Below are 27,106 nucleotides of genomic sequence, written 5' to 3'. Positions count from 1 at the left end.
AACTCACAGGGAATACTCAACATATAATAAGACTTCTATATCTTTGCAACAATGGGTTCAAGGATACTTGTCAATGTAAAATCTAAAAAGAAAAACAGAAACTAGTCAGTGAAAAACAGAAAAATGTATGCCACCTAGGCCCCATTTTTTCCCACCTCTGTGTTTAGAGGTAACCCTGCTGGTCAGAGTATTTTGTGACTCTTGGGAAGATGCTTGTTCACTGTAGTGCACACATGAATCACCTCAGCGACTTGCTGAAGACACAGACTCCACGGCCTCACCTCCGAGAGTGGGACTCTCTAGGTCTGGCATGGGGCTCCAAACATCTGCATTCTTAATGAGCACCAACCCTTGAGAAATGTGGATCTTGTTCACTGAGGAAATGCCTTAAGTTAAGAAGGGCTGCTCTGTTTCCTCTCCCAAGACAGGAAGGCAGGTCCCTGTACTTTGCTTCATAAAACCACATGTGTCATTCTGCTTGTGTTAAATAAAATTTTCACTGCATTCATTTTGCTTGGTAAGTGGCATGTGACTACAGTACATAGTAATTACATGTTCCTGAAGACTGCTTGGTAATTTGTACTTAATAAGACCAAAAATAATTACCCTGTACTCCAATCTAGAAAACATAAATAATCGTAAATATATGGTACTCACCATGTAATTACTTTGCCACTCCACTCAACTCTCCATAAGATTGAGCAGTTACTGAGGAAGTAAAGAATCATAATAGAATATTCCCTGTTTTGCCTGATAAACCTCAGTAGCTCAACCACAACATTTGCATTTGCAGGCACATTTTCTTAGGTTCAGAATTTAAATCAGAAAAATTCAGAAGAAAGATCATTCCTTAGCTCTTTGGGGGCTTTCTGATTTGACCTTTTACTTGGTAGCGCTAGACAATTTCCCTGAAATTCGAACAATTTTCAAACCCTTTAGGAATATGACATAACCTACCTGTCTAGGATGACCTTTCAAAGCCACTTCTAATTCTGTTCTCTGACTTAGTAGAAGAGTGATTAAATTTTAGGTCTGAGACACACATATGGAGAGGAGGGACAGACATTAGTGTTTCCCAGCAAATTTACCTGCTAGACTTGAAGATTCTTTCATTCCTAGTGGAATGAATTCCAGGAACCTTTCCACATAACATAGGGCTCTGTGTAGTGTTTCTAGGTCCATAGTTCTGCACTGACTCTTCAAAATAATTCATCATTACAATCGTGTATTTGTAATGGATAGAAGGAGCCTTAGAGATCTTTCATGACTACAAAGGTGGAGGGACCTGTGTGGATATCATAACCATTTGTAGTAATTTAGGCTTTAGGGTTTTTCTTGTTTCCATTTTTGTGTTTGTCTTCAGAGAACACATGCCCTCTCCCCCCAACACAGCAATTTTGAAACCCCTCTGGTCGTACTATTACTTCTTCACCACCATACCAATGTGGACCACTGTAACCCTTGAAAGGGTATCACTAGTATGTAGGGAGAGAAGAAAATTGAAGAAAGATTCATTCATTCATTCAACAAATATTAATTGAAAGCCTGCTATGTTCCAGGCTGTTTAGATGATGGAAATATAGCAATGAATCAAACAGACAAGTTCCCCGATCTTACGGAGCTTAAATTCTAGTGAGTGGAGCAAACAAATGCTATCACATCTCCTATAATGCTTATTTTGAAAACGAGAATATATTCCAACCTGATTGATATGTTAGGGAATAATTTAAGCACAATTCGAATTTCATGTTTGCTTACACATGATTTCATCTGTGAGAAACACTAGAATGCAGAAAGGGGCACCAAGCTGAACCAAGTCACATAGGAGTACATAAAATGGACAGGTGTACGCAACTCAAACATCTACCAGCTACCTCAAATCTCTGAGTGTGTTATGAGCTACATCTGGTGTTAACAGCTGTCCATAACCCTCCTACCACCACTTCACAATAATTCATAATCTGCAACCCACTCTATCCCCACTTCTACAAGCAAACTGCAGGTCTTTTTCAAGATAAAGTGACATTTATTGTAGTATTTATGTATATCTTGACCAGTAAACGTATATAAAACTGTGCTGCCATTTTTATTGTTTCTATTTTTTTAAAATATGTCACTGATGAAGTTTTTGAGTGTTGAGCTCCCGATCCCATTTTTTCCGTAGCTCCATTGGTTTATAGTATGTAATTTCATACAACACGGTGATTTTTAGGAATGCATATGTCACACTGTAGCAGAACTATTTGTAAACAAGCAAACTGTCAAATAAGATAATTCCAGGTAATGGTAAGTGCTTTGAAAAAATTCAGTCAAGGAATGTGGTTGAGAGTGTTGGGATGAAATGGGGAGGCACTTCGTTAGATTGATGACCATGGAAACCTCTCTGAGAAGGTCACATTCGAACTGACACTTGAATAACATGAAGAAGTCAGTCATGCAAAAAAAAGAAAACCTGGGATAACAGCATTCCTTGTGAAGAGGTGTGAGGATGGGGTCATCGAGGGCAGAGAGTTTTGGGGAGCAGGTTTATGCAAAGCAGGAATAATCTTTGTGTGTTAGAGGAACAAAGAGAACCAGAGCAAGAAATAGAGAGGTGGGGAAAGTAGCTGGACCCCAAATCACCCAGACAATAGGATATTGTAAGTCATTGGAATTTTCATTAGGGGATTTTTCACTACTGATGGAAGAACCCACTCCATTTACAGATGAATATGAGGTCTGGAGAGTTTACACTTCTTATGCAAAGTTACATTAACAGCTAAAACCTAGGTCTCACATCTTTTGGCATGGTAATAGACGTACATATGGAGCTGTCCTAGATGAGTCCTTCATTCGAACTCTGCGGAAGAAGATGTTGGTTGGGAAATTTTCCCAAAGCGCCCCTAAACAGGTTCTGGATCCATTGATTTCTTTCTCAAGCATGATGATATTGGGAAGAAGTCTAGTTTAACCAGGTTATATCCAGTGTCCTGTTTCATGCCACTGGTGAAAGGAAAATAGATCAGACAAAATGTCAACTAAGCCATCCTAGATGACAGCAAGATTCGTAAGGCAGCCAGCCTCGCTTAGAGCAACTGCCAGAGCCCAGATCTACCCACACTCTTAAGAAACCTAACGACGCAGTTAGTGGACGTCAGGACTGCTCTGTTCTCCTGCTAACTGACATCAGACATGAGGCATGAGAATTTCCTGACAGCAGATTACAAGGCACAGCAATGAGTCATTGGAAGAAGTTGTAGGATTTCTCTTCCTAGATGGAGGGACATGTTTGTTATCAAAGCCAGTCAGAAGACGAAAGAATAAATTTAACCTGACAATAGGCTAAATGCCGCAGGGTAAATGCCTTTGCCCAAAGCAGCCCATTTGGGGTTTTGCTCTGTGCCAAGCAGAAGAGCAAGAGCTCTGGCAAGAGCTGCTCAGTCTCCCTTGTGGATCAGAGCAGGTAGCCCACGCCCGCCCGTGGCCTTGAGCTCCCCTCCCTGCCTTCTTCCCGCAGTTCCGCCTTCCCTCTCCAGTCTCCACTTCTCTTTCAGATCTTCATTCCTCTAGAAGTCTAGGGAGGGGAGGGTGGTGAGTGATGAGATGCTAAGCAGATCTGTGACCCTCGGGCTAAACTTCAAAGCATTTCTTCCCACCCTGACCCTCAGCCTGTCAACTTCTTGAGGGCAGGGCAGGATACACCTGGGATACCTGCTCTCAACTAGACTAGTTCTCCACCACCTCATTCCACATCGACATAATCCAGAGTCCTTTCTGCAGACACTGCTATACCTTTATACTTTCCCCAAGGTTTCCTTCACCAAAAAATATTACCAAGGCCCCCACTCCCAGGGTGCCACGAGGCAGGGCAAGTCCCCAGGCATTAATTAAATCAACATATTTACTGAGTGCTTAATCTGAGCTATGCACTGTTCTAGGTGCTAGAAGTTCACCTGTGAAGAGCAGACATCTGTCCTGCTCTTCTGGACCTTCTGCTAGAATGTGAGTCCCTTTGGCAATATATCTCAAGGGTGAGCCTAAGACCACCTCCTCAGAGGCTGCCTTGATACTTGTTAAAATGTGAACTCCAAGACCCCCTCCAGACTTCCTTCAGGAAGACAGAGTTTCCAGGAATGAAGCCTTGGAATCTGTACTTTTTCAAGCTTCCCCTGAGATTCTTCTATAAACTAAACTTTAAGAACTACTGCTCCAACGAATGAAGGACTGTAGCTGGAAGAGGTTCTTTCTCCTCCTTATCACAGTCTGGCTGGAGAGCAGCTCTTCTCTTGAGACCCTTTCAGGATGTTCCCTCTGGGGACTCCTTGCCTTCTAGGTACCTAGGGCTAGAAGTTATTTGGGTCCTGGATTTGAGGGTGCCCAGGAAGCTCTCACACCGACCATAGGCCTCCAACAATCATGGATTTTGTCAAGATTGCTTCCTTTGTGCCCAGGCCTGGTCCTCCTTTAAAATCAGATACTCCTAGGCATGGCATGGTGACAAATAATTGCTAGTTATTTCTACCTTGTTGTAGATAAGCGCCCCATATCCCTGTTGTTGATGATAGCCAGCAGAGAGCATGTCCAAACAGGCATTTGTCCCAGGACACGTCAGCAAGTGGCACGCCAGTCTTCTGGGAAAGGTGAAACTAGGCAGCTGTGACAGCATGAGGGCTTAGGATGTCCAGATGAGAAGGGGAGGAGGGGGAAGAGGAGGCAGAAAGTGCCTGGAGGGCAAAGAGGTGCCCAGGAAGGCTGAGTTCTCCTTCACAACTTTGCCTGCAGCCTGATCTGCTTCAGCTCCGTTTTTCTTTAGGACACACAATAAGCAGATGCACTCCCCCTTGACATTCTTCCACTGTGATTCTCTGCAACTCACCCATAGCACTGATCCTTTCTGCCGGCTTGGAGGAATTTAGGTTTGTGTCTTATCTGCACCCACACACATTAGTATTACATACACTTGTCCTAGACCCCCTACCCTTGTCTATAAACCTCTTGCAGGCAGGGCAGTGTCCACACGTTACTCATTTTACCACTCCCCACACCACCTAACAGCATTTGCATGTGGGATGTGATGAATAAATATTTGTCAAAAGAATGAATAAATGCAAACTGAAGGGATGGAAATTTACAGAGGTCAGAGCTGGCTCTGCCTGATTTATTCAGCCCCGACATAGCATCCCATGCAAATAGCCACTTCATACTCATTTTTGATGATCATGAAAGTGATAATGAAACCCTGCAAGGGATGACTGAGGATAAGGCTCTTTATTGTTTGTGTCTTTTTTTAAAATTAGTTTGTTTATTTATTTGTTTGTTTGTTTATTTATTTATTTATTTTTGGCTGCATTGGGTCTTTGTTGCTGTGCACAGGCTTTCTCAAGTTGCAGCGAGCGGGGCCTACTCTTCGTTGCGGTGTGCGGGCTTCTAATTCTGGTGGATTCTCTTGTTGCAGAGCAGGACTCTAGGCATGTGGGCTCAGTAGTTGTGGCTCGCGGACTCTAGAGCGCAGGCTCAGTAGTTGTGGCACACGGACTTAGTTGCTCCGTGGCATGTGTGATCTTCCTGGACCAGGGCTCAAACCCGTGTCCCCTGCACTGGCAGGTGGATTCTTAACCACTGTGCCACCAGGAAGTCCCTGTTTGTGTCTTTTGTTGTAAGCTGCCTCAAGTCTTTTTTAGAAAAAGGCAGGGTATAAATAATAAATAAGTAAGGGGATAGGGCTTTAAACCCCTGAGGCTGCTCCGTACTTTTCAGTCCCTCTCATACCTCCAGAACAAAGCAGCCTTCTGGGGATGGGAGGTGAAGATAATTTTTTCTGTTCATTCAACAAATAAGTTTTGAAGCCATACCATGCTTCTCCTAAGCAATAACCTTGCTCCAGTGTTTCTAGACAGAGTAACTCCTTGAGATCTCTTTCAAGGCTGTGATCCTTGATTCTGCTCAGAATTGGTGGGGATATTGATTAAGTAATATTGATAAAGTCCCACAAGCACCAGAGATTTAGTGAATATATGCAGGCAGTGGGTTTCTGTCATTTCTCTGTCTATCTTAATATACCAGCATCTGGTAAAATTGCTTTAAACGCTTTGTTTGGCATCTGTTTACGTCAAATCAGATCTTCTCCTAACACCCAGATGAAACCTGATGTGACCTCGCATAATGTAGTAGATGTGTCACCTTGTAGCAAACCCTGAACGAAGGTCTTACTTGATTTTTAAATGCATCAAAATGGGAATTATTTATGATCAGATTTAACTTTCCTAAGCATTTTGCTTCTGGTGGTAGCTAAATTATACCAGCTGATTAAAATGGGCAATCAATGCTGCCTGTCGGAGGTGTCTTAACTTGCTATATATACTTTTGGTAAATATCACAACATTGTTTTAATCTGTAAATCAGATTTGTCAGGTCTGATTCATTTAAATGGCTCACACACCCCAAATTCTCTCTGACAGCCCCAATGTGGGAGCCTGTCCTCATCTTGAAAAGGTAATATTGCCCGGGGCTTTTTGCTAGCTTAATAGAGGCAAGAACATTGTGTAGCAAGAAATCAGAGAAAGACAGACCATCTCTCCTATAACAGGTTTCTGCAAGCATCCAACACCTCAACCATGCAGCATCTTTTCACAGAAATTGAGAGACTTCTGACTGAGGTAGGGGAGAGACCAAAAATATATTGTTTATATCAATAATCCTACTGATAACAGTAACAAAAATTTATCCATCAATTGCCATGTGCTATGCACTGTTCCAAGTAGTTTATAAAAATGAATTATCCTATTCAATCCCTACAGCAACCAAGTAAAGTAAGTACTGTTTTATACTTGCAGAAGCTTAAGTTGAGAAAAGTTTAGAAACTTGCTCAGGATCTAACTGGCTCCAGCCTGCAGCCCTAACCACCAGGCACACAACCTCTCTATGTGGAGGTTTTTTGTTTGTTTGTTTTTTGTTTTTGTTAATTAATTTATTTATTTTTGGCTGTGTTGGGTCTTCGTTTCTGTGTGAGGGCTTTCTCTACTTGCGGAGAGCGGGGGCCACACTTCATCGCGGTGCGCGGGCCTCTCACTGTCGCAGCCTCACTTGTTGCGGAGCACAAGCTCCAGAAGCGCAGGCTCAGTAGTTGTGGCTCACAGGCCTAGTTGCTCCGCGGCATGTGGGATCTTCCCAGACCAGGGCTCGAACCTGTGTCCCCTGCATTGGCAGGCAGATTCTCAAACACGGCGCCACCAGGGAAGCCCTATGTGGAGTTATTATGATTGATTGACTTTTGAAGGAAAGATGGGGCCAAGAGGGGACCCTTTGTTCAGGATTATATTCCTACCCAAAGCTCCTATGGTTCCCCAAATCTTGTAATGCCTTCTTAGTTAGCTTATTATTTTACATTTCTCAGGCTTTTTAAAAGGACCTTACTCTTAATATTTGTTGGTTATAAAAATAACACAAGGCACCTTGTAAATGAGTTAATTATATTCTTTTCATCATGGCTTCTTTGGATGTATTTGCGATATATCCTTTATTTAGTATATAGACAATGCTTAGTGAGCATAAGAATTCAGATGCCTCTTGCAAGAAATGATAGGGGTTCATTATGAGATAAAACTAGCACTCTAATTTAGAAAATACGATAAGAATGCTAGGGAAAATTCCAAGAACATAGAAATCAAAGTCTTGGTTAGTGTACTAACCCAGTGCAGCCAATGTTAACAAGGCAGTTAACCTGAAGGAGCCTAATTTACTTATTTTTCCAAAGGAATAGCATTTTACCTACCTCCCAGATTGGCCGGGAAAACCAAATATAGCCATCTCTGTGAAAGAGCTTTTATTCGTTGTGAAGTATTACACAAATGCAATAAATACAAGGGGGTTGCATTATCCAAATGTTCTATGTCCAGTCATTGTATAAACAAGTTTTTACTTTGGGAAGATAAAACCACTTTTAAACCAACACCATCTTAAGTTGGAGTTCTGTGAGCAAAACTTCCTGTATGCCCCAGCAGCTGGCTCATAGTAACAGTCCTTTGCCAAATTAAATGAATTTTCTTCAATGAAAAATCCTACAGAACAGATGCATTCACAAGCGCCCCCAACTCTGTAGCCATCATTTTGTAAAGAAAACTCTGTTCTGCTACTTGTTTTGTGCTAGGACTGTATTTAAGAGAAGATAAAGATTCTCAAAATGATATTTGACAGGGTTTTTACAAGCACTGCCCGTGTGTGTGTTTACTCTCTTCTCCCCAGGGTGCTGCTTCCAGTGGGTTGGAAAAGCTGCAGGAGGGGTGGGCTGGAGATGGAAATCTCTGGGGGATCTGGGTTTGAGGGTTAGGAAGAGCAGAAGGTGATGACAATACAGGGGCAGCACAGGGAGAAGGGGCTTTGGCACTTCTGGATGGGCGACCATGGGAGGAAACCCCTTACTACAGGTGGCGGAGCAGAGACGAGAAGGCGGGATGGCTGGGAGTGGGGAAGGGCCGTGGATACAGGACTCTGTCTGCCCTGCCTCACCCCACTGCTCACCTGGCTCCGTCCTGGGTTATTTTTTGTTTTGTTTTGTTTATTGCCTCACCACTCGGCTTGTGGGATCTTAGTTCCCCGACCAGGGATTGAACCTGGGCCCCCTGTGTCCACTGCAGTGGCAGCGCAGAGTCCCAACCACTGGACCACCAGGGAATTCCCCATCCTGGGTTTTTCAAGTAGACTCATCACCTGGTCTTCAGTCCTTCCATCCAAACATTTCTGGTCTTGTCTTTCCTCTCTCCACCTCACACCCTTGCAGACTTGAGGGTCCACACTAGACCCTGCTGGCAGCATTCCAGACCTCTCTGAAAAGCACCATTTGTTGGAAAATGAAGAGATCTAAATATATCTTCTGCAAAAAATGTCAGTCTTATGTTGTGAGCCTCACACTTTGTTTAAGCACAGAGAAGAAAAGCAGGCTACTGAATGGCATATAAAAAAAAAAAATTCTGCCTTCAGTGCTCTGGAGCTGGGTTGGCAAACTTTTTATGCAAAATGCAAGGTAGTAAATATTTTAGACTTTGCAGGTCATATGGTCTCTGTCACAGCTACTCTATTCTGTCACTGTAAGCAGTCACAGACAATGTGAGTGAGGCTGTGTTCTGATAACACTTTGTTTACAACAATAGTTGGTGGGCTCAGAGTTTGCTGCCCACTGCTCTGGAATGATAACAACTTCTTTTTTTAAATGAGGTGGCATTTTGGCATCTTGGTGAATTATAGAATGCCTGGAGCTCCCCACCCTTCTCCATTGCCACTGGAGTGAGCTTGCTGTTAGTAGCTCAATGAGAGCTGACTTGGCAAGGTTGATTTACTCAGGCAGATGTGTTCCCTCTGAAATCAGTGGTTGGGAAGTTGCACATGTGCATCTACTTCCGTAGGAAAGCCCTGAAGAAGGATAACTGGCTGCCTGGCTGATGAAGACATTCTCCCACCGCCTGTGGAAAGACGGGGCTAAAGAGGCCCCTTCTCCCCCACTTCCTCCCCTCTCCTGACACACACTCCCAGTCCTTTGGGTGGGGGTCAGCCTGCTGGAAGGATCCCCCAAAGGACCCCAGCCGTAACCCCAATCAAGTGTCTCCTTTCACTCTCCAAGGTTTCCTTCCACCCGACCTTTCATCTCCAGGGCATCTGAGGAGATGAGTCTTCCTCCCAGAATCAGGCGAGGCTTTTCTTTCCTGGGGACATCTCCTTTTCCGAGAGGAGCAATGAACTCCAATGAAACCCCAGCAGAGCCAGCTGTCGAGGGGGCAGAATTTCTGCCTGTTCTCTTTTCTACCCCAGTCCTTCACGGAATAGTTTGCTCCTCCACTAACTTCAGGGGAGTCGAATCCTTGGGATCTGCCTCTCCACCGCCCGCTCCACCCTTGCTTTTCCTCTCTTGTGAGCCGCTCTCCTCTGGCTTGGTACAAACCGTCATCTCTGGCGAGCAGTTTTGAGTTAGCACAGGAACTGCACGTTTCTGCAGTCACAGATCACACATTAGAGACGGCAGAGAGGCTCCCCTGCCGGCATCTGCCAGCGTGGTGTGAAGACCCACATCTGGATGCTGTCTGAGAGCCTGCACCTCCGGGGTAGCTCTGCCTGGGAAGGAGAGTCGGGTCCCTGGAGGAATTTAGAGAGTGGGGTAGGGGCTAAGCAGGCCGGTACAATTAGACACGACCAGTATTTCCCAGACAGCAGAGACTTATGGCCTCCTAATAGCAAGCAAAGAGCAGAAGAAGGGACTTGTTAGCGGTGAGTTAAATCGATAGCTAGTGGGAAGCAGCCGCATAGCACAGGGAGATTAGCTCAGTGCTCTGTGACCACCTAGAGGGGTGGGATAAGGAGGGTGGGAGGGAGACGCAAGAGGAAGGAGATATGGGGATATATGTGTATGTATAGCTGATTCACTTTGTTTTACAGCAGAAACTAACACACCATGGTAAAGCAAGTATATTCCAATAAAGATGTTAAAAAACAAAATGATGGTTCTCAATAGGGGGTGATTTGGCAATGTCTGGAGACATTGTTTTGGCTGTCACAACCCTGGGCAGGGGGCCGTACTTATAGCATCTTGTGGGTAGAGGACAGGGTGTTGCTTATCCTACATCCTCCAGTGCACAGGACAGACTCCCATAGCAAAGATCTGCCTGGCCCCAAATGTCAGTAATGCCAATGTTGAGAAATGCTGAATTAGAGGTGTCTCTTGTTCAGAACAGCTCTGCACTGTCAGTGGTGAAATGACCTCGTGAGTGGATAGGCTGGATAGTCATATGAGGGTCCCTGTGGGCAGGCTTCCTGCAGGGTGTGAGGGTGGCCAGACACACGAGGACCCCGCACCCACCTGGGTTGTGCAGCAGAAGCGGGCAGATGGGTGGGAGGCAGTTTCATGGCTCCTGCCCCCACGCTGAGCTGGGTGTCCCTCCCTGCTTTGTTTCCTTCTATCTCCGGAGCCTTGCCTTTATCAAGGCTTTACCCTTTGCCCCTCTGGCCCCAATACCCAAGGTAGGAGCCCCCGTGCAAGGGCCCCACTTTATTTCTGTAACACCCGTAGGTGAGGGAGCATACCTTGCCCGGCTGTTCTGCGTGAAGAGGGTGCTGCAGGGAGGAGAGACTGGCTCTGGCCCTCTCAGAGTCTCCTGATACTACCGACTCAGAGCCTGGACTCTTCCCTGGGCTCTGTAGAGGCAGCAGGTGTCACTGTTTCAGTGGTTCTCTCCTCAGCCTCCTCCTGGGTTCTCTGCTGGTGTTTTTGCTTCCTCTTTCAATCTAATTCCACCTGCTTTGCATCTTTAAGAAATGCTTCAAGTTTCTGGTCTGCTGAGGTCACCCTTTGTTTTTTGGGGGTTTGATGAATTTATTCTTGCATACAAATTTCTTTGGTCATTTTGACAGACTTCACTGAGGAAGGGAGATAGATGTACAGGTATACCTTGTTTTATTGCACTTTGCAGATCCTGCATTTTTTAAGGGTGTTACTATTCTCGCTCACATTTTGCAGGTTGACTGTGTTCAGCTGAGTGGTTCTAGACTGGGGTCTGTTATGAGCTGAATTGTGTCCCTCAAAAACATACATTGAGGGGCTTCCCTGGTGGCGCAGTGGTTGAGAGTCTGCCTGCCGATGTAGGGGACGCGGGTTCGTGCCCCAGTCTGGGAAGATCCCACATGCCGCGGAGCGGCTGGGCCCGTGAGCCATGGCCGCTGAGCCGGCGCGTCCCGAGCCTGTGCTCCGCAACGGGAGAGGCCACAACAGTGAGAGGCCCCTGTACCGCCAAAAAACACTAAAAAACAAAACATACGTTGAAGTCCTAACCCCCAGTACCTAGAATGTGACCTTACTTAGAAATAGGAACTTTATAGATATAATTAGTTAAGATGAGGTCATCCTGGGGTAAAGTGGGCTGCTCATTCAAAATGACTGGTGTCCTTAGAAAACACACAGGGAGAATACCACGTGATGACAGAGGCAGGGGCTGGAGTGATACAGCTGCAATTCAAGGAGTGACAAGGATTGATCAGTGCCCATGCGGCCCCCACCAGAAGCTAGGACAAGGCAAACAAGGATTCTTCCCAGAGTCTCAGAGGGAGCATGGCCCTGCTAACACCTTCATTTCAGACTTCCAGCCTCCAGAACTATGACAGTAAACTGCTGGTGTTTTAAGCTACTCAGTTTGTGGTACTTTGTTACAGCAGCCCTCAGAAACTAATACAGTATCTCTCATGTGGTTGAAGTCACATCTTGACTGGGGCCGGAACCAACTGAAGGTTCTCTTGGGCTGAATGTCCAAGAGGGCTCCTCACCCACATGGCAGGTACTCACCTGGTTTGATGGGAACTTCTGGGGGCTGGACGGGCATTGTTCTCTCTCTCCACGCCACCTCTCCACATAGCCAGTTTGGGTTTCCTACCAGCACAGCAATCTCAGGCTAGTTGGACTTTTTACGTGGCTACTAGCTTCCCTGCAAGCGAGTGTTCCAGGAGACCCGGGTAGAAAGGGCAAGACTTCTTCTGACCTAACCTCAGAAGTTACACAGTGTCCCTTTGCTGCACCCTTTGCCCAAAAAAGTGAGTCACAAGTCCAGCCGAGCTTCAGAGAGAGGGAACGAAGCAAGGACCTGAAGACCAGGAGGAATGGTTCGTTGTAGGGTCATTTTTGTGAACTGACCAACACAGCACACGAGTTGGAAGCAATTCTTTAAGGACGTTTGATTTCTAAGGAGTAGAAAGGTTTATGGAAAGTTTTCATTTGCTTTGTGATTTGAGATATCGATGGGAAAGCTATTCTAAAAGTTGAAAATACAGGAGAGAAGAGCTATGAGAGGATAGGATTCAAGATTTAGTTAAAGGGTTCAGCTTTAGACCGTGGGAGAAACACCTCTTTCATTGTATCAGGAGAGAAGCAGGTGAGGATGGGTGAAGACACAGCAAATGCGTAGGTGAAGAAAGGGATGAGGAGGTCGGTATAGAAGTTTCAGCATGTTGGGAGAGTTCCCATGTATTGGCTTCTTGTGTGTCTCAGTCTGGAGAAGCAAGATTATCTGCTGACACTGATAAGAAATATGATAGGAGAGAGAACTTAGGGAGAGTGACATTTTGAAAGAGCCACAGTGGAGAACAGGAAAGAGAGCTGCATACGATCAACACACTCCAAAAGACCCCAACACCTTTTCAGATAAACTCTGAAGGGGTAGGAGTGAAATCCAGTGGGGGGGCAGTTGTTTCCTGCTGTCATGGCATTCTTGGTGACATTTTCTGAGTTCTCCATCCCTAACAGAAGTCTCTAACATGAACTCGATATTATTTCTGAAATCAAGGTAATGGGAGCTAGAAAGATATGGTCATTGTTTCATAAGTACGTTTCATTAAAAATCAGTATCTTTTTATTTGGTAGGCCATAAGAGAAGGGTTAGTGGGGAAGAAAAATGTTTTGAAATAGAGTTCAAGCATCTCATCCAGACATACTTAGAGAATGTCTTACCCTGTTGCTGTGGATGAATTCTCCCCATCTTCTTCATTTTACTCAGCTGTACTTGGAGTGGGAAATCAAGACCTACGATATGAAATTTTCTGGCTCAGACAGCACAGATTAACTGTATCTCATCACAAAATTGTGGTCACGTTTGGGGCATTTTTCTGTGATTGACTTCCTGGGTGTGGGTGAGAGGCAGATGCATTTTTCTCTGTGTTAATTTCAGCTGTAAGTGTGACCATTTTTGTCAGTGACCATGGAGTGAGTTTCTGTGATTAGTCATTTAACTGTATGGTAATTGCAAGCTAAATAGAGTGTTTACAACAAACCTCTTGCTTAGGAGACAGAGACTATGTCAAATTACAACCTATGAAAACTACATAAATAAAAATTTGCATCTAGAATAGGGCTCTTCATAAAAATTATGAAAAGATTGTGGAATTTTTTATTTGCATTGTATAGTGGCTCCATCATTGACAAATTGTAACTATAGTCCATAATATTTTACATCCAACAATTATTCATCATAACTGCATATATTTCACTTGATTCATTCTGAAAAGTAACAATCTTGGCAATCACATTGTTTCCCTTATCTTATTAGTGACAAAGTACCATAATGAGCATAAACTTCCAGAATGGATTCACTGATCGAATAAACAAAGCTAGGTCTTGGCACAGGACAGACCATAAAAAGATTGGCTTGCCCTTCTGCCTCTTCCTGAGAGCCATAACAATACCACTTGTCTCTGCTGAATGTCCTTGATTCTAACTTGGTTTGGAATTTCAGAAGCATTCATTACTCTTTGTCCCATCGTTAGGCAAGAAAAGATCTCTGCCTTTAATCCAAACAGGGAATTACATGAGAAATTCTCAAAATGAGCATTTTAATTTAAGCTCTTGGGTTTAGGCAATTGCCTGGAAAGATTTTATTTTTTAAATAGTCAGAGGAAAAGCTTCACACATCAGGACATTCTCCCTTCTTTTAAAAATTGAAAGGAAAGATTTCAGGGCGAAGTGGCATCATAGTAAACTATGCCTGTGGGAATCTAAATTTGTCAGTGTACAGACAACATAATTCACCATCTCAAGCTCAGCAAGAGGGACAGGTGCCATTAAGTCTTACAAACTTGGAAGGATAATATTTGTTTCTCTGTAGAGCTGCAATCACTGTTACAGGACTTGTTCTGCCCAATTTCCCCACATACAAACACATTCCTTGCTTTGAGTGTAGAAATTTCACATCTTTTGCCCTGATCTCAGGGTTTTTTCTCATTTCCCTCCTCTATCTTCTTTTGCTCTTTAAAGGCCAATACTTATTCTGAAAACACTATCCCATTTCTGAATTTAGCAGATTCAATATATTACTAACAACTAAGATGCTTCCATGTGTGTTTCTCAGGGACACCCACAGGTATGTTACAATCATAACATCCTTGAGAGAATTCACAGAAAACATTAATGCATTCATGCTTTAAATTAGCCACTATTGGGTACCAATCGAACATGGACACTGTGCTAGGCCCTAGGCCTCAGGATATGAACTTCTGGGCACAAAGTGGGTATTTAATGTTTATTGAATAAGTAGCAGTGCCTGCTTCCAAGAAACTCCCCATCTAATCTGGGAGGCAGATTTGTACACAGAAAATTAAAATACAATGTGATGAGTATTCTAGAATAAGTAGGAATAGCTACAATGGGAGCAGAAGGGAGCAAGTAACCAAGCATGGGGAAGTGGAGAAAGGCCCCGCAGAAGTGGTGTGTAGATCAGATTTTGAAAGATGAACAGGTGTTCATCAGGTGAAAAAGAAGATTGTGTCTGAGGGCATGTGTGTGAGTGTGAGTGTGTGTGTGTAGAGGGTGAACACAGACATTTCAAGCAAGGGGAACAGCATGCGTAAAAACATGTGGGTGGAAGTGGTGTGGTAAATTCTGGAAATGGTGTTTACTGCAGCTGGGATCCCGAAGATGTCTAGGTGAGGGGGTGAGGGATAATTAAGAAGAAAGATAGGTGCAAGAAATTGACAGACTCTGTGACCTTCATTTTGGCTTTGCAGGGGAATCAGATGATGGTCTAGTAAGAAAGAGACAACAAATCACATTTTTAAAAAGATAGCTCTGCTAGTTAGGTGGGATGGACTAAGTTGAAGAGAATCAGTGGGCATGACAGAGTTCGTTAGAAGACGGTTACAGCCGTCCACGTGGAGTTGATGAGGGCCTGAACAAGGCCAATGGCTGAAGAACTCAGAGCAGGAACCTGGTTTAGAAAACGTTTCCTGAGGAACAGAGCACAGGAGTTGTGACTGAATACATGTGGTAGCAAGTCATTTGGGATCACGAGTGTAAGAGAAACATCCTAAGGTGTAGTGAGTGAAGCATCAAGAGAGAAGGAGCCTGGGTTCCTAAAAGACCCTTCGGAGCAGAGTCCCCATTCCAGCCTTGGACCAGCCACCTCTGAGCAGCGTTTCTGAAAGTTTAGAAACTGGAAGTTCTAACAGCACCTGGAGGGTTGGGTGAGCCTCTGACTCAGTAGATGTGAGGATATTCTCAAGAATTTGCATTTCTTTAAAAAAAAAAAAAAAGAACGAAATAATGCCATTTGCAGTGACATGGATGGATCTAGAGATTGTCATACTGTGTGAAGTAAGTTAGAGAAAGACAAATATATGATATCGCTTATATGTGGAATCTAAAAAATGGTACAAATGAACTTATTTACAAAACAGAAATAGAGTCAATAGATGTAGAAAACAAACATGGTTACCGGGGGGAAAGGGGATGGGAGGGAAAAACTGGGAGGTTGGATTGACATATACACACTACTATATATAAAGTAGACAACCAATAAGGACCTACTGTAGAGCACAGGGAGCTCTACTCAATACTCTGTAATGACCTATATGGGAAAAGAATCTAAAAGAGATATGTATATGTATAACTGACCCTCTTTGCTGTTCAGCAGAAACTAATGCAACATTGTAAATCTATACTCCAATAAAAATTAATTTAAAACATTTTTAAAAACCAACAACAACAAAAAAGAATTTGCATCCCTAACAAGGTCCCAGGTGATGCTGATACTGCTCCCCTAGAGGTGCACTTTGAGAACCACTGCTCAGGACTATTATGTATTATGTTAGTCATTATGTATATGAGAGACAAATCAAAGTTATCTTGTTTATGCCATCATTATTTTGGTGTCCTTTCACATAGCCGAACTTGCCGAAGTGACCCGGAAGAGAGAGGGCCTAGGAGACATGAGTTTCTCTGACGGGCATGGGAGGACACCATCTCCCTCATGAAGATCAAGCCTTCCTCTCCCCAGGGCTTTATTCTGAACTGACCTGCAAGTCTTGAGCTCACTTCCAGTCCACTTAACTAATATTTCTTGAGTGTATGTCAGAGCTTCCCCTAAAGTTACCATTGGGGAGTGGGGGAAGGGTGGGCCTGTTAACTATAATTGGCAGGTCAGGATGTGGAGCTGATTAGGGAAACTTACAGACTGCTCTCTGACAGTATGCTATGCAGAATACTAGTTTTGCAGAATGTGAATAGGTAAGATGTGCAAAAAATGTTTCCTGGGGTAAATAATATTTTAAAAATAATAGATGAAATAAAGTTAACATTTTATTTATTTCAAGAGAACCTCTGTATATATTATTCTCCAAGAATCTCTAAAAGGGGATTGTGCTGTGAAGCACCCACCACCGCCTCGCCCTTTGGTTCTAAAACCAGGAAACCCTTTATTTAGAAGCATCTCAGGGGATGAGTGTTGTGTCAGATAAAGGTAGGGAAATGCTGCCTCTGAGTTCTTTGTAGAAGAACTTTACAGCAGTAGCTCCCAAAGAGTAGATCACTGATTGGTACTGGGTCTGTGACAGAGTTATTGTGAATCTATAGCAATATGGAAAACGTAAGGACACTGTAGCACTTTACAAAGTTAATGTTTTTTTCAAATTAAAAGTTATCTTTATTTTGAAACTATGTGCTTCCTATGCTTTTGGGGTTAAAATTTTCCTGTTCAGTGAAATGATGGTGGTGGGAGAGATGATCTACAATATTTTTGTATGTTTTAAATTAAAAGTTGGCATCTTTATATCAGACCTTTTGTTTTAGCTTGATTGTATCATACTGTTAGATTCTTAGATATCATCTAGTCCAAGTCCAACATTTACAGGTGAAGAAAGTGAAGTCCTGAGACTGATACAAAGAAAATGATAATATGTTTATTATAATTTATGCAAACCCTGTGTGTATTGGAAATGGCCATCCCACCCTCAAGGACTTCATGGCATGTATTTGGGCACTTTGATACCTTTCATAACATTAATTATAATAGGAAGTTGAAAGGTTTATGCTGTCACAAGCAAAGCATGAAATGTTTAATGAATTGTTGGAAAATTAGAACCAGCAGGATGCCATGTGTCCATTTCAGTATTTTGGTTCTAGGCAAATCCAAGACAGTACATGATTGATTATGATTAATTGTATTTACTTACATAGTTCTTTTTGTGGATATTTCCATCTGCACTGAGAAGGGGTAAAAATTAAGCAGATACCTGGCGATTATTCAAGATCATAGCTAAAATTTTCCATTAATCTTTCAGATCACCCCCATTTATAAAATAATCCTAAAGATAATCTCTGCATGAAAGTTTCTTTACCTAGAAAAATAAAAGGATTGGACTGATTTTTCTTCTGAAATCCTTCCAGCTATAAATTTCAAGGATTCTCTGACTTAACTGGAGTTAAACAATAAATAAGGGCCATGTTAATTAGAGTCTATATTACTGAAACTTCCTCCTTTTTCAGTGATTTATAGGTTACCACAGGAAAATAATGCTTAAGGCAGGTCAGTTATCTATCTATTTGGAAATCATAAAGGAGAAGGAAAAACGTTTGCAAGTAAAGAACACATTGTACTTATATATTGTATACTATTTTTCAAACTTAAACATTTATTATGTATTCTTAGATGGGATATCAATATAATAGACTTACCCACCCAAGGCTTGGCACTTGGCACAGACTGAGATGACTTTTCCTATCTTCCTAAGTCTGTGTTTCTCCAAATGACCATCTGATCAAAGTCACCTGGAAAGTTACTGAAAATAAACATTCCTGGGCACTAAGCCTTTAGAGATTCAGATTTAGTAGAGCTGGGTTAGAGCTCAGGAATCTGCATTTTTAATAAGCTCCGCTAAGGGACGCTTATGCACACTTAAATTTAAAAACCACTTTCCCTACAATATAACTTATTGTGCCAGGGACATGATACTTCCAGATGCCCAAACAATAAATAGTAGAACAGGGTCAGAGTAAAAGGGGATTCATGTGACTAAGTCCTGAGAGTTCTTACTTTATTCTAGCCAGTGGCAAGGAATTAGCTGCTGCTCTGTTTCACCCCCTGTCTTATCTGAAAGGTCAACAGATTTTCCACTGGAAGAAGCCTCTTCCTGAAAGTAGCTTTGAAGTCAATATGGAGGTGAGGGTGGAGGGAAGCAGCAGAGGTTGTGGATTTATTGGGCAAGTACCTTTTTTTTTTCTCAAAAAAAAATTGAAGGAAACTAAGGGAAACTTAGGGAAACTAAGGTGATAGTATAAACTATACAGATGAATTTAGATGTCATCATGTAAGTACATTTCCAAAGAAGATAAAGCACCAGTACACACATGACAATCCAGTACAACTTAAAACATATACATAAGATTTTAAATATATAGGAATTTCAGTATGCTTTCAGACCTTGCTTTTTCTGTTTTCTTCCATGTTTGAAGTTCACTGTATTCTTGAATGTTGATTTTTCTTTTCTTGTTGAATTCCAGTCCACTACTGTGTACAAAGTGCTGTTTCTGCCCTAAGGCTAAGAATGTTCTAGGTGAACTAATCAATCAATTTTTGCCTATTAAGAAAGAGCACTAAAATAAAAAGAATGCTAACCTTTTGATTGATTTGGTACCTGTTTGCTAAATACTTTTTTTTTTTAATGGTACAACACCAAGAGGAGAAGCAGTCTCATACCTAAGGAGAGGAAAACTCCCAGGTCCCAGGGAACTGTGTGACATTTAGGGAAAATTTTTCAAATCCTGGAGTATTGATTAACCTTAACGTAACTTGGTGGTAGTGGTGTTATTTTTAATTAGGTCTTTCTAGCCCAAGTTGGAAGATACACATATTTAAAATGTAAAATAAATGTTTCTGCAAAGCAAACTGAGAAAAAGACGTGTTGTTCAGCTTAACTGAACACCTAACTCAGCAACAGCTTTTGTACAGTGCTGTTCAAAATACCTTCCTTCCATTTTCAGACTCTTAGGCTTGTAGAATTGATGGAGTAACTGATTTATTGTGTAGGCTGTGAAGCATCCAACTTGTTATTTCCAGGTTTGGGGTGTTATATGGCTGAACCTGTTGGTAGTGTGTTCTCTTCCAGCGTAACCGTTAAATTAGAGCAGTTCATGAAGAAAAATGATACGATGTTGAATTTCATGAAATAGGATGTCTCAGCACAGAGAAAATGTTTTCTCATCTGTGGAGTGAGATAAAATAAGACATAGCAGACCAGAGGTCTTCAAGTTGTCAAAAGTTTAAAAAAAGTTTCAAACTACAATGTGTAGCCTGCCACAGTTTTCTTCAAGTATGCTGATGAATGCTTTTCCTCAGCTGAACATATTCCAGACTTAATAGTGGAATTAAATAGAGAAACTGGATTCAGGTTAAAATCCAGCTTGGCTTAAACCATTCTACTACTTCCAGCAAGAGAAAAATGACATGTGGATTTACTAAAGTAATAAGCATACCACAGCTGTGTTTAATGCAGTATCATGGTGGCAAGGTCAGAAGTAACAAGAAATTAATCCTTTTTTCTTTTTTCAGGTTTTTGGCCATACAAACCAACCTTCTCCAAGGTAAACAACATTATATTTTTCTGTAATTTGTTGGGAAAATCCAGCATAATTTTATTGGCTTTGAATACATTTTTACTGTTTGGCGTCTCAAAGTCATGAGTGTGACATTCAAATGGTGCCCAGAATTAGGTTTTTATTGGTGGTGTTAGTAATGAAAGCATCCTATGTATCAAATGGCTTGATGGCTTGACTAAGCAGTGAACCACAGAGAGAGAGAGAGAGAGAGAGAGAGAGAGAGTCTTTCTTGCTTGGTCAGCCCTTTTATGAGACAGCAGATTCTTCATCTCTGTCTCTGATGTTCAAAGACAGAATGTTTCTTTGTGAGTGACTGTGGAAGAGCCTGCACTGCTCCTAGAACCTACTTTGGAAGAATTAAAAAGCAGAGCTTCCCTGAGCACGGTCCCAGCTCTTTACTTGGGTGAGGCCTTCCTGTCCCGGTACAGCAGGACAGCATTCGCCAAGTTGTTCAACTTTCCAGGAGTGTCTATCAAAACTAGCAATTGAGGATGCATTCATCTTGTTAAAGAACGCAATAGGAACCCTTTTTTATTTCATTAGAAAATCAGTATGCATTTGATGTGCACCATCTGGTTTATGAATACAGGAATAAGTTTTTCAAAAAGGCACATTTCCAAGTTCTATGTTTCATATGCTTGGGAAGGAAAAACTTATAAGCAGCTCTATTTTTAATGAGAGCAATGCTAAAGCTAATAAGATTGGGGTGGATTTCCAGTATGTGCCATTTCTCCTAAACTACTACATGTGTTTGTAGTACGTTTGGCAGACTTGTCCTGTTTAGAGGATGGGCTTCCAATTGAAACATTTTAAGTTCTCCATGTGTTAATTGAAAAATAGAAAGAGGCATCATTGTAGCAAAGCAGCTGGCTTCTTAGGTATTAATTATGGTTCTATCATAAAGTCTATTTTAAATATGTCTCCGTTATTTATTATGTTACTTTCAGAAACAGTAAGTTTTCAAATCATAGTGAAAAATCAAGTTAAACTGTACTGTGTATTGAATGCTTTTAAAAAATGTTTTTTATATGTAATCACTGTTAATAAACAATAAGCAGTAACCAGACAAGAAAATACAGATTTTCTATTGGTACTCTCTGTTGAGTCCTTAAAATATTTTTTTTATTTAAATAAAAAATAGAGCTCTGGAATGTAGCCATCTCACTAATATAGTATAGCTCTATATAGGAATGTTTTGGGATCAGAAAAGCTGCTTTAGAGGCATAATTCCTTCAGTTTCATACATAATTTTTAAAATCCTATACAGTAACAAACATGATTTGTGAGGCAATACGATGCACTCCTTAACCTCTCAGTAACTGGAGGCATCTGCTGTATGTATTCCACAAGTCCAGCTCACACTGATGAAGGAAGCATAATTACATTACAGGCAATCTCATCTAAGGTAATTGCAATTGTTGCCATCAATCCAATTAAAGAGGATAACCAGCTCTACTGAGTCAGAGCCACAAAGCTTTCTAACTAAGGCCAGGCTCTGGGATATGGCTGTGATTGAGGATTTTGAAAATTTTTATTTGTGAAAAACTGTTGCTTATGAAAATAGCTACCAATGTTGAGAGAGGGGTATAGTCGGGAGAGACTGAATATTGGTAGAATTTTTTTTTCCGTTTGCTAATAAATTTCTTATTTCTAAACACATAAATCAGTGTAGATTCTCAACATCAGAGCTTTAGGCCACATAAGATCTTTATGGAAAGGTTAACAAAGCATTACAGCATCATAATGGTCCACTGTACCCGTCTGGGGTCTCATTCTAAATTGGCCGTCCATCCCATTATTTCTTCAGAGACCTTCTGTCTTGTTCCACTTGAAGATACAGTGCACCATTTCCTGTCTTTGCATTCCATGGAAGGAAGTCAGCTTGAGTAGCACCTCCCTGGAAGCTCTTGCACTGGTTTATGTGGGGTCAGTGTGAGTGCCAATATGGTGTATCAGTAAGAATTACAGAGGCATAATGGCACGTGAAGATGATGCACATCTTAAAGACTTCACCTGTCTGTATGGTCCAGACCAGAGTACAGGCATACCTCATTTTATTGTACTTTGCTTTACTGCACTTCACAGATATTGCGTTTTTTACAAATTGAAGATTTATGGCAACCCTATGTCCAGCAAGTCTATCACTGCCATTTTTCCAACAGCATTTGCTTATGTCGTGTCTCAGTGTCACATTTTGGTAATTATCACAATATTTCAAACTTTTTCGTTCTTATTGTATTTGTTATAGTGATCTGTGATCAGTGATCTTGGATGTTATTATTGAAATTGTTTTAGAGCACCAAGAACTGCACCCATATAAGAGAGCAAACTTAATCGATAAATGTTGTGTGTGTTCTGACTGCCCCACTGACTGGCTTACCCCAGTCTTGCTCCCTTTCCTCCAGCCTCCCTATTCCCTGAGACACACAATGTTGAAATTAGGCCAGTTGATAACCCTACAATGGCCTCTAAGTGTTCAAGTGAAAGGAAGAGTTGCACATCTTTCACTTTAAATCAAAAGCTAGAAATGATTAAGCCTAGTGAAGAAAGCGTGTCAAAAGCAGAGCTAGGCCAAAAGCGAGGCCTCTGATGCCAAACAGTTAGCCAGGTTATTAATGCAAAGGAAAAGTTCTTGAAGGAAATTAAAAGTGCTACTCCAGTGAATGATAAGAAAGTGAAACAGCCTCATTGCTGATATGGAGAAAGTTTTAATGGTCTCGGTAGAAGATCAAACCGGCCACAACATTCCCTTAAGCCGAAGCCTAATCTAGAGCAAGGCCCTAACTCTCTTCAATTCTATGAAGACTGAGAGGTGAAGAAGCTGCAGCAGAACAGTTTGAAGCTAGCAGAGGTTGGTTCATGAGGCTTAAGGTAAGAGGCCATCTTCATAACATTCAAACAAGGTGAAGCAGCAAGTGCTGATGTAAAAGCTGCAGCAAGTTAATCCAGAAGATCTAGTTAAGATCATTAATGAAGGTGGTACACTAAGCAACCAACTTTCAATGTAGATAAACATCCTTATATCGGAAGAAGATGCGATCTGGGACTTTTATAGCTAGAGAGGAGAAGTCAGCGCTTGGCTTCAAAGCTTCAAAAGACAGGCTGACTCTCTTGTTAGGGGCTAATATGTGGCTGGTGACTAGTTGAAGTCAGTGCTCTTTTACCATTCTGAAAATCCTAGAGCCCTTAAGAATTATGCTAAATCTGCTCTGCCTGTGCCGTGTAAATGGAACAAAGCCTAGGTAAAAACACATTTGTTTACAACATGGTTTACTGAATATTTTAGGCCCACTGTTGAGGCTGCTGCTCAGCAGAAAAGATTCCTTTCAAAATATTACTGCTCATTGACAACGCATCCAGTCACCCAGAGCTCTAATGGAGACGTACCACGAGATTTATGTTGTTCTTATGCCTGCTAACACAACATTCATTCTGCAGCCCATGGATCAAGGAGTAATTCTGACTTTCAAGTCTTATTCTTTAAGAAATACATTTTGTATGGGTATAACTTCCAGAGATAGTGATTCCTCTGATGAATCTGGGCAAAGTAAATTGAAAAACTCCTGGAAAGGATTCACTATTCTAAATGCCATTAAGAACATTCGTGATTCATGGGAAGAGGTCAAAATATGCACATTAATAGGAGTTTGGAAGAAATTGATTCCAACCCACATGGATGACTTTGAGGGGTTCAAGACTTCAGTGGAGGAAGTAACTACAAATGTGGTGGAAATATCAAGAGAACAAGCATTAGAAGTGGAGCCTGAAGCTGTAAATGAATTGTTGCAATCTCATGATAAAACTTCAACAGATGAGGATTTGCTTCGTATGGATGAAGAAATAAAGTGGTTTCTTGAGATGGAATCTACCCCTAGTGAAGATTCTGTGAAGTGTTGAAATGACAACAAAGGATTTAGAATATTACATAAACTTAGTTGATAAAGCAATGACAGGGTTTGAGAGGATTGACTGCAATGTTGGAAAAAGTTCTGTGGTGGGTAAAATGCTATGAGACAGCATTGCATGCAACAGAGAAATTGTTCATGAAAAGAAGAATCAATTGATACTACAAATTTCATTCTTATTTCAAGAAATTGCTGCAGCCCCCGCAGCCTTCAGCAACCACCTCCCTGATCAGTCAGCAGCCATCAACACCAAGGCAAGACCCTCACCAGCAAAAAGATATGGCTTGCTGAAGGCTCAGGTGATAGAAATTTTTATCAATAAAGTATTTTTAAATGAAGGTATGTACATTGTTTTTTTAGACATAATACTATTGCACACTTAAGAGACTACAGTATAGTATAAACACAACTTTTACATCACTGAGAAACCAAAAAATTCATGTGACTCACTCTGTTGCAGTCTCTACTTGATTGCAGTGGTCTCGATCTGAACTGGCAATATCTCCATGGTATGCCTGTGTGAGCCTTGGGTATAGGATTTAGAGAACAGGAAATGAGAATGATGTCACTCACTGTGTCTAAGATTTAGAAAGGGCCCAAAGAGGGATTGTATATGCCTGAATTGGATGATGTACTACTAGGTCAAGATACTGGTGTTTTCTTGGTGGTTATTTATGTATGAAGAGATGTAGGAGATAAACTTGAGTCAGGCGTGGGAGGGGAAAATTTGCTGTCTAATATCAATGGCCTGCTTAGTCACCACTCAGCATTCCTTTCCACACCGTGGCTTTTCTCTTCTATATGTGGAACCTTCCACCTGCCTTGATTATTTCCTTCTCATGTATTTTTCATGTTCTCCCTCAGCTACCCACACTCCTTATCACATTTGGAGGCCTCTTCTCTTTGTCCATGTAGATGCTTCCAATCCTGCTTTAGAACTTAACCTTTTTCAGAGAACCAATTCACCTAGAAGTGGAAGAGGGGGCAGAGAAAGGACTTGGTAGAAGGGGAGCTGGGCCTAGTTCTATATTCCACTCCCAACCAGCCCTGTGATACTGAACAAGTCACCAAAGCTAGCTGAGGCCCAGTTTCCTCACCTGTAAAATGAAGTTGTTAACTTGTATCCTACTGACCTCATTGTAAAGAGTATCTCAAACAAAATTATAAATGTGGAAAATGTTCTTCATAATATATAAAATTCCATACATATATGAGGGATTGTATATGCATAGATTTGTGGTTATTAAACCCAGTCCATTCCCGACATTTTCTTCTGTGGATTCCCCCAGCTCTTGCAATTTAAATGGTACTTCTTACAATAACCTGCTTTTATCCCTTAGTATGTTGTTTCTGCATTTCTGTTTCCTGTTGAGTGTTTAAGAAGCCTGAAGGCTGCCACCTTGTTGCTTGCTTCTTTTCTTTCATTTAATTTGTTCTCTGACTCCCTGCCACAGGATGATTTGTTGAGGGATTGTGTAGTGTTTGTTGTCTCCTTAATTTTTCTCCCACCACTGCAAGCATATCACCCAGCTTGGGCTGGAAGAAAACATGCTGCAGTATCAAAATAAGCACGTAAAGGGCCAGTGTCGGAACTAAAGGGCAGAGGCCCTCCCTGATGCTTTGGCAATGATTAAGACCATGGCCAGATGCTGGGAGATGGGGAGGAGGAAGCCTCAATACCAACTGAGATTGGATTTCTTATCTGTATGGTGAAATGGAAGTCAGGAACCAAATTAACTTGATTTTTTTTAAATGAAGAAATAGGATATTTCTTGCCCATCTGAGTTTGTGGACTAAAGCTTTACATAAAGTACTTCTCAACATATAATTATTATTAAAGAATGTAATTTCTAAAAAGATTCTAGAACCCATCTGGTTGGAAAAAAAGTAAAGCATTGAGAAAAAAATAGAGCCTAGAAAGTCTTGATCTACTTAATTTCTTAGGAGTAGAGGTGGATACCCTTTCCACTGTTTGTTTAAAGATAACTAAACAAGAACACTAATAATTTCAAGAAAACAATAGAAGAAAATAGTCTTGGAGAGCTACTGAAACTTGAAACTTGGTGGTAGTGAATTAGCTATTATGAGTATTTGTGATTTCTGCTAACAAATAATATACATTAAACTTAGAATGTATGTTTGTTTTATTTGAAAATCTGAGGATAATTTGTTGGATTCTTTCTTTTTTTCAAACTCTAGGATCCACCCTTGGTGGATTTTATGACAGGGACCTTAAAATGGAGTAGATATAAGGAAACATGGACCGTAATAATCATCTATTGCCGTGTAACAAATTACCCGGAAACTTAGCAGCTTACAGCAACATGCACATATTATCTCACATAGTTTCTGAGGGCTGGGAGTCTAGAAGCAGCTTGGATCAAGGTCTCACAAGGCTGCAGTCAAGGTGTGAGTCCTGCAGTCACTTCCACAGTGGCTCATTAACATGGCTGCTGGCCCCGGGGCCTCAATCCCTCACTACTAGGACTGTCCATAGATTACTTGAGTATCCTCAAGACTTTGCAGCTGACTTCCCCCAGAGTGAGTGATCTGAGAGAAAGAGAAAGTGAGAGAAAAAGAAAGAAAGCAGCCTGAAAGATATTTTTTCTCATACCATCCATTTGGGTATCCAAAAATTCAATTCAATTCTGACAGCAACTCCTGGAGTTAGTGAAAGCTTCATAGTTATAGGACTCAGTCCCACAAGACTGTCTCTACTTCAGATGTCAGGCTACCCGTATTTCTGCCCATCCAGCTATAAATTCAGGGGTTCCCGTGATCCCCCCCTCAGGTTCAGTAATTTGCTAGAATGACTCACAGAACTCAAGAATGT

The 27,106-nt window shown here is 41.7% G+C and overlaps 1 long non-coding RNA gene and 1 other non-coding gene across 2 annotated transcripts in view; one reads left to right on the top strand and one right to left on the bottom strand.

The window, feature by feature from the left end:
• The window catches only part of LOC114487120 (uncharacterized), a 232,377-nt gene extending 207,886 nt beyond the window's left edge, over nucleotides 1–24,491 (top strand). Inside the window, exons 3-4 of the long non-coding RNA XR_003681853.2 lie at nucleotides 20,322–20,353; nucleotides 24,460–24,491. This is a non-coding gene — a long non-coding RNA (uncharacterized lncRNA). The remainder of the gene's footprint in view (nucleotides 1–20,321; nucleotides 20,354–24,459) is intronic.
• Nucleotides 8,568–8,649, bottom strand: TRNAG-GCC (transfer RNA glycine (anticodon GCC)). Its single transcript is given in 2 exon segments — nucleotides 8,568–8,603; nucleotides 8,613–8,649. It is a non-coding gene; the product is annotated as a tRNA-Gly (tRNA).
• Nucleotides 24,492–27,106: the final 2,615 nt, after the last annotated feature.

This window comes from Physeter macrocephalus, chromosome 11 (assembly GCF_002837175.3).
Source record: "Physeter macrocephalus isolate SW-GA chromosome 11, ASM283717v5, whole genome shotgun sequence".
Taxonomy (NCBI): Eukaryota; Metazoa; Chordata; class Mammalia; order Artiodactyla; family Physeteridae; genus Physeter; species Physeter macrocephalus.
This window is presented reverse-complemented; position numbering and strand designations above follow the sequence as displayed.